Genomic DNA, 8,962 nt, shown 5'->3' on the forward strand with positions numbered 1-8,962 from the left:
AAGGGCAGATGGGTGTTATTGTCCCAGAATTCAATAGGAACAGAATGGAATGATCACTTTAGCAGACTAATACTCAGACTAATGAGTGATAGGCATTTCACTTCACTAGGGAGACAGGAAAACCAAGAGGGCCAATCCTGCATGCTCCAAGGTTAAGGAAGAGTTCTCAATATCCTGCTTCACCAGCTAAGGCCATGTCACTGGCCAAGCCAAGTAACAGCTGTGAGGACAACTCCGGCCTCAGATTCCCACTCCTATTCAAATATAAGTGCAACCTACTTTTCAGGCTCTTAGGAAGGTGAAGTGGTCACAGGTAAAATTCTCAGCAGAGGCAGTTAAGCACTCAGACAGGCAAGGACACACTACAGCTGTGAAAGGATCTGAATGCATTGGAGTGGTGGGGCAAAGGCCTAGAGTCCAGCACTGCTGAGGTGACAGACAGCGAAGCAGTCATCAATGCATGGTCATTCTCAGCTACACAGGAAGTTCCAGACCCACATGAAACACATGAGCCTACGTCTACGGAGACTAATTTAATTTCACGGGAACATTAAAAAGCAATGTTGCAATGATTATGGAACGTAAAACTCTTTTAGACAAACAAAATTTTCAATTAGTACACAAAACCTACTAACTGGTCGGGTTCTACGGTTCAGTTGCACTGAACTGTATTGTTCAAATATCGTGCAGAAAACTTGCCATCCTTTTTAAGTGGTTAGTGGGGCCTGAACCCAGATAGTTAACAAGATAAGAATTGGAAGGTTAGATGCCTATGTTCCAACACGATCAGGTATATTGTTGCTTCTAGCAGCTTCGGACAGGCTGCTGTCCAGTGACACAGACTTAGTCAAGTTCCACACGGTTTCGCCCTTGCATGCACACTGGGCTCGACCTGCTTTAACACCCCACCCCACCAGCAGACTGAGTTGACTTAGGGTTGGATTAAGAACTACATTCTTTAAAAAAAGAAAAAAAAAAGTCTAAAATAAGTATGTACCTAGATTACAAAGTTACATTTCTATGTTTGTACAAGGGGTGACTGTACAAGCTGAGATTGTCTTAGGGGACAAAGTCAAGACAACTCTGCACAAGTGCTAAGCAGTTCAGAGCACACACAGGCTGAGGGTGGCTGCACCCTGCACTGTACCTGAAGGTGTAAAGCCAAGATTCCCACTTGCCTACACTTAAGCTGATCCTAATACAGGACTGAGAGTAAACCACTACTTGACCACTAACTGGCTTCTCAGCCGTAAACCATCAGCTGCCTGGTTCTCCAGCAAGTCACACACGCTTGAGGGAGGGCGCTAAAGGCTGACTCCAGCAAGAGTGCTCACTCTGCAGAATGCCTCCAATCCTTTCTCCCGGGACTCTCCAAGCAATAAATAAAGCTTTGGAAGGGGGAAATTATATTTTGATCATATTTTTTCCCACTATGTAGAAGCCAAGGAAAAGCATAAAGGTATTACATGGTACTGCCCCAAAAGCACCTTCTATGTATGGTTTGAAATGAGGAGTTCTCGTGTAGTTTACACCTGTTAATCTAAGAATGTGTGAGAATAAGGCAGGAAGATTGTTCATTTGAGGCCAGCTTGGGAGACTACAAAGTCCTGTCTCAAACAATAGTATTACATCTTGTTTGTACCCTTTTTCCATTTAATGTTACAAAACATTTTCTGCCTTTTCTACAAACATTTAAAACAGTCCCAAAATAGCTTAATACAAATAATCCAGTTTGTCTTAACCCAAGCCCCCCATTTCCCACTAGTTAGAAAGGGATAATGTGGGTGAGGTTTTAATCATGGAAGAATCTGGAACACCTATAATGCCATGCACACTTTGCGTGACGGCAGTATTTGAGGCGTAAACTTCAAGGAAAGTCAGTCTCTTGCCTCCGCATTGTCACCTGGCACCCCAAACTCAGAGGTAACCCAGATATGTCCTCGTACTTGTGTGCTAGGGGCCCACCAAGATATCATTTCTTTACAGCTAGAAAGAGAAAATTCAGACATTGCTCTCTGACCTTCACCAATGTTCCAACGTCCTAGTCAAACCCTGGCTTGGAATATTAAGCCATTCTAACTAATTGCCTCCAGCATTGTGGGTAGGGCATTAAAGCTTACAGAAAGAGAGACAGCATTGAGCATTCAGCATTCTAGATTCAGCAGTCTGCATTCAGCATTTGGACTCACTCGCACTCGGATTAGAACCAACTTTGGTGGACTAGGACTTAAGATTCATGCAGTCCATAGCCACCCAATCCCCTGGGGCCAAGAGTGCTTGGGCCTGGGGGTGGGGTGGGGGCTGCAGCACCAGTCGAGATTCAAGAGGTTGAGCATTTGAGATTCGAGCATTCAACATTGAAGATTCGAGCATTCACTCTGGCCAGGACCATGCAGCCCGAACATACTCGGGAGCCCGAGGGTACTGCACCAGTCCAGAGATGGCTGATGATTTAGACCTAGTGTGTTTTAGGTGGTCTCAGATGTACCTCGACTACTGATCTGCCAGATTTTTCATTTCTCTTTTGCAACGATTGTAAAAGCCTCATGTCATTTTAAAGAAATACACTCAGACCTTACACTACTCGTGTCCAGTCTGTTTGTCAAAGCCAAATCCCGTGCACACCTAGCCAGAACCCATCATCCCGCAGAACAAGAGACCCCGTAAGAAACCCCAGTCCGTGGCACTTTAAGGCTTAGATTGTCAAATTGCCTTTCAGGATACTGCACAGGCTTTCACCAAAGCTGGATGTAATGTAAGTACTGACTTGTAAGATCCAACCCTTTGACTTAACCACTTGAATTAAGCTACTGAGAAATGGTTATTTGTAGTGGTTTCAAATCCCCAACCTCAGTGCTGGGAATCAAACCCAAGTGACTTCATGAATAGTGGGCAAGCCTATCACTGAGCTAAACCTCCAGTCTGCTGACTTTGTTTGCTATCCTCAAGAGAAAAACCCAATTTAAAGCTACCTCCTCCACCAATCTTAATCTGTTGATGCCACTTTAGGCTTGGGATTGTTACAGTATTTCTGGTCAGAAACACTCTGCATCAACTACTCCAACTCATTCGTTCTCACTGCCTCCAGACTAACGAAAGTGTTGTCGCTGGACTTGCCCTGGCTTGCTTACTCCTAGGTCTATTAACCCACCAGGTGGGGTAGGAGGCACTACACGCACCACCTCACCTCATATCACCCCAGTTATACACTCTATATATTTCTCTCCACCCAACACACCATTTAGCTTCTTGTTCAGTCTCCTCCCTTGTTTAATAAACTGTACATATAGAATAACTCCACTATCCCAGTGCCTGAGATGAACTACACTATCAAAAGCCAATGCATGTAAACATCATGTGTGTAATGATCCTGGACATTACAGGAGCTGGACTGTGGCAGCTGACTTGGTTCACAGCCAGCCACGTTGAGAGGACCAAAACCAGTTTCAGTCTCCTAAACCAAGAGGCCTAAGCACAAACACTCAAGGCCTCTACTGTCCTTAATGTAGAGGGCTTTTCCACAGCCACCATGGAAACTGGTTAACTGGATGAAAACAAAATTCTCTTGTGTTAATTATGTTGGGCCTAACATGAGAGGGAGGTGGCTTCTTAGATTCTGGAGAAAGAAGCACCAATGACACTAGTCACAAAGTAGTAGTTAGAGAAGTTCTGTCCGTCCTTCTCTTTCCTTTCTTAAAATGCAGACGCGTCTGGTCAGGAAGAGAGACTTCTTGAGTACTACCAGACAGCCCAGAGTACTCTGGGGATCCATGCAGGAGGCAGCTTGTTAGTTTTGACTCAATATTCATATGAGCTTAAAAAAAATTCTCATTCTTAATTATACATATATTTTGAGGGTGGGTATGTACATGTCTGTTACAGGCAGTGTGAGCATCATGATGCAAGTTCTGAGGTCGCAGCTCAGGTGCTGAGTCTGAGCAGGGAACAGTGCACATCTTAACTGCTGAGCCATTTCTCCAGAACCTCAAATACATTTTTGAAGGAAATGGTACAGCTTTTTAAAAAACAAACCAATGGCTTAAAAATTGAATGTTTCATACTCCAAGACTATTATTAAAAAAGGGAAAAACAATCCAGAATGTGGCTTACTAGTAAAGAACTTGCCTAGCACATATGTTCAAAGCTCTGAATTAAATGTCCAACCTTTCCAAAGGGAAAAAGTGAAGGGGCATAATTAGACCCAGGCTCACCTTCCCCACTCACCTGTGACAAATGAGCTGCATCCTCTTCTACCTCAATCACTTGTTTCAGCTGCTCCTCCTGTCTTGAGATTTAGGTGTCTAAACTCTGAATCTGGTGCCATCACTATGTAACCATGAAATTAGATAATGGTTCATCTTTATACACTTCAATTTTCATAAAAATACCAGAATTGGCTTTAAAATTAAACAAGGAACACAAATGACATAGTAAAAGTCAGTAAATGTGCTGTTACTGTACTATGGCAATATCAAATGTAACAACATGTGAAGAATCAAATCCTGACACACAGAAGTGTGTAAGATGAACAACTGAATATTCATAAAGACCATATGAAGAAGTCTTCATCATGTTTGGTGCCAACATCAAAAGCAGACTTAGGAGCTGGAGAGATGGCTCAGCAATAGCTGCTTTCAGGACTCGAGTTGGGAGCTTAGCACCCACAGGCAGCACAGGCAGTTCAACAACCATGTAACTCCAGTTCTGGGGAACATGACACTCTCTTCTGGTCTGAGCATCAGGCATGCACAAAAAAAGAAAGGCTAGAAACATAGACATAGGGTAGGTTCAAATAAATCAAACTCCTCTAAGAACGAATCATCCAGATTTCAAATATGAATATTCTGAAATTCAATGCAGCAGAGTACACAAAAATAGAAAGTATAATGGCTGATCACAAAGGGAGCTCACTAGGACAGTTGTGGATGTTTAGCAAAAATTAATGAATAGCCAATTCTTACAGAAATTATTCATAAATAACAATACAAAAAGGTATAAAAATTTATCTACAAAAATGCTCTCATATAAACAGCTTTGGGTTGTTTTTTGAGAGTGTCTAATAACCCAGGCTGACATCAAACTCAGCTGATGATCTTCAATTCCTAATCATCCTTTCTCTGCCTCTCAAATCCTGAGGTCAAAGATCCATGCCCTACGCCTGGACAAAAACATTTTAAGTAAAACTCAGTACTCCACTAATTTACGTAATCAATATTTGTAAAAATAATGTTAAGCATAATGTGGTGTATATCTTTAATCCCAGAACTCTGGAGGCAAGGCAGGATCTCTGTGAGTTTGAAGCCAGCCTGATCTATGTAAGTGAGTTCAAAGGTGGCCAAGGCTATAAAAAACAAAAAAACAAAAAACAAACAAAACAAAACAAAACAAAAAAACAAGTCAGGCGGTGGTGGCGCACGCCTTTAATCCCAGCACTTAAGAGGCAGAGGCAGGCAGATTTCTGAGTTCTAGGCCAGCCTAGTCTACAGAGTGAGTTCCAGGACAGCCAGGGCTACACAGAGAAACCCTGTCTCGAAAAAACAAACAAACAAACACACAAACAAAAAACCAAAGCAAAACATTAAACAAATATCTAATATTAAGGGACTGTTTTCAAAGTACATCTGTGTAACAGAATACTATATGGTCACCAGTAGTCATGCTGTCAAATTAATTTTTATTAAAATGGAATAGTCTCAATACATTAATTGAAAAGAATAGGTCATAACATATAATGTGCATTGAAGCCAGGCTTGAAAGAAGTTAACTTTGGTAGAATTACAGATAATTTTTTTCTTTTGCTTCCCAGTCTCTTCCATCTTTAGAAATTACTGAATGTTTTAAATTTCCTACAATGATTATATAATTAGGAAACTACTATTAAAATATATGTTTATAGCTAACTCTGACCTTTTTTTATTGCCTAGATATTAATGTAATCATGATGCTCATTACTTTGGTAAAAATCCAAGAAATAAACACATTGGAAATGGTTTAAATTGATATAAAAGTCATCATTTCCCAGAAAACTTAATAAAATTTTAAAGATACTACTTTGTTTAGCAAAAAAATCTATTAGGATATATTACAGACCACAATCTGGTTTTAGAGTGTTGTGTCAGCAGACAGCACTGCAACTCATACTGCCACATCTCAAACTCGCGGCAGCCACTATGCCTGAGGCCACATCTTCTTCGGGTAGAACGGTCATTTGAAGGCAGATAATGGAGAAGATGTAGTGGTCATTACCAAAATAGCAACAAACGATTACAAAACCTTTGGAATGTTAAAATAATGAGTAAGTCCTACTGGGCATTTCTACAACCTGAAACTAGCAAGTTAAAGGGCCCATGGCTCCAAAGATCAAATCAATACTGAGTCACGAAGAAGAGGAACCTGCAACCCCCAAACCGTGCTAAGTTCATATACGTGCAAAACTAATGTGGATTTCTGAGAAAAAAAATGAGAAACCAAGAATGTAAATTCAATGCTATTTTTTTAACACAAAGCATGTGTTTTCTAACTCAGAATGTATTTCTAATATATTTCTTATCCAGTCAGAATATATTCTAATGCTAGAATATATTAGAAATAAGCTATTCTGAAGAGTTAACCATTCTGAAGCACTCTACCCAGTGCTCTACCAGATACAGAGCACATACCTGGTTAATTTTAAGAATAGTGGAGCTCTACCAAAGCATGGGACCTTAATACTTCACATATCACCTTTATTTCTACACTTTAAAACTTGTTTTGCAAGAGCTAAATGGTATAAAACGAAACTTTAAATTGCCATTGACTCCACAGGGGTCAGCAGAGCAGTGAAAGGAGGGCACATGATGCATCACGAATGAGGGCAGACCACATCCCACACAAATGTCAAAGCAGGACCAGAAGTTCGCACCACTGTTCAAGGGATCCTGAACTGAAAGGAACAAGGTGTGCCACTGCTGTTTGGAACTGCCTTCCAAACTTCTCTGCCATCATAATCTAAACACAAGCTTTAATTAAAAATGTAAAATATTGCATCATCAATGCCAGAAATGTAGAAATGAAGATCAAAACATTTTGGAAATGTTGTAGAACTATAACCATAATCTATCAAACCTTATTATTTACCTAGTGCAATCACTCTGGGTTAAAGTCACAGTTAGCCTTCCTTTCAAAGCTAGCTGGAAGCTTATGCAGAACTAAGGACCAGGTTGCCTGTACTCTAGGAAAAGTATAGTCTCAGAGAGACCGCTGTCCTTGTGAGTGAATGGGTAGGCCTCATCTATGTCATATGTGCTTCACCTGATGCATCACCGCATTATTGGAACATCTTCTCAGCTATTGATATCTACTGAAAATTGTAACTGCAATCAAAGTTTTTCATAGGAAGATTTCCTTCCCAGATGTCAATGAAAGTAACAGAGCCATAAGCACTGTGACCATACCTTTCATAAACATCAACAACTCTAATACCTGACCCCTATGCAAAGATAGCATTATTTAATTTTCCTTTCTTCTGTCAGACACAGTTATAATATCTAGAATTTATGCAGCAGGGCTACCAATCAACAAATTAACACTTTATTCACTGTAAACCATTAGGGAACTTTTGAAGTGTGAGAAGAATTTCACTGACACCATGACAGAGCCAGGAAGTAGGTCTTAAATTCTATGGTAGTCCCCATCACCTAGTAGTATTTCTCCAGTTGGCACACATAATCTACTATCACTGATAAATAAAAGGTATAATGAAAGAACATAGTGTTTTATTCCCCCCAAATTAGTCTTCTAAATTCAACAAAGCTTTGAACCGGCAAAGTTGTAATGTAGCAAATTAAACCACTAATTTTTTTTTGTCTAGATTGGGAGAGAAAAGAACAAAAGCCACACACAGTGTGACCTTTCTCTGGTGACAAGAAGGAGCAGCTGCAGGTCTGAGGCTAATTCTTACTCATGATATTTGCTTTCTATCTAAGCCATTAACTCAGATATGTGCTTCACAAATACACATTTGGGACCTGCACTTGGCATGTTCTATTAATATCAGATATATTCAATAGCAATACACTGTTTAAATTTCTACAGTTAGAAGGGGCAAGGTCCTAAAGATCAAAGTTTTTCAGCCTGACAGAATAAATGTATTATACATAGATATAGACATGTCTTCCAAAACCAGCACTTGTACAAGCCTGGTTTATGCATTCCACTGTTCTCCTAAAAAAGCTATACATCTTTCAGTATCCACATTAGAACACATTCCTGATAAAAACGCACATTCCATTACACCCTTAGTTTTCCCTTGAATTTGTTTTATTGGGGTTTAGGGTTAGATATAGAAGTTGCAGTGCACAGCTATACTTTGAACAAAACATATCCTACAGTAAAAAAAATAATTTTATCAAAACCAGATTTCCATCACAGTTGCGTATGACTTCAGTTAAGGGGACACGCTGAATTGCACTTGACAGACATCTTGACAGTGTCCTTGGCAGTGCTCCTCTGGTCAGCCTATGTTTTTTTCGGTAGACACAGGTTCTTCCAGAGTTTTCTTCTGGCTTCCCTTCCGTGAGTATTTGTACTTGTCTACATATGCTTTAACCAGATTTGCCACTTTAGTAGAATTTACTTCTCCACTCTTACTATGACAAACCTAAAAGACAAGGGGGTGGGGGTAGGGAATATTTTTCATGCTCAATGCCAAAAGGATGGCACTATGAAAACCCAACAGACAAGCAGCTTGTTTTCATGGGCACACCTCGCTCGTATGAATCACTCAGAGGGAAGGAACAGACAGGAGCAGGCATTCTTCCCTACAGCAGAGGTAGTTACAACGCTCCCGCTAGAGATGCACTTACTTTGTCCACCGCCTTCCGCACAATCTCCTTGTACTCTTCCTTCGTGATGTCTTTATTCTGATAAAATGGCTTGATAGCCAGTTTCACCTCCTGTGCTGCTTTCTCTTGAATTTGCAATT

The 8,962-nt window shown here is 40.5% G+C and overlaps 1 long non-coding RNA gene across 1 annotated transcript; it reads right to left on the bottom strand.

Moving 5' to 3' along the window:
• Nucleotides 1-5,654: 5,654 nt before the first annotated feature.
• LOC116078544 lies at nt 5,655-8,962 on the bottom strand. The gene is made up of 2 exons (XR_004113586.1): nt 8,844-8,962; nt 5,655-8,638 (listed from the first exon to the last, which is right to left on the bottom strand). It is a non-coding gene; the product is annotated as an uncharacterized LOC116078544 (long non-coding RNA).

Source organism: Mastomys coucha, unplaced genomic scaffold, assembly GCF_008632895.1.
Source record: "Mastomys coucha isolate ucsf_1 unplaced genomic scaffold, UCSF_Mcou_1 pScaffold11, whole genome shotgun sequence".
In the NCBI taxonomy this organism is placed as follows: Eukaryota; Metazoa; Chordata; class Mammalia; order Rodentia; family Muridae; genus Mastomys; species Mastomys coucha.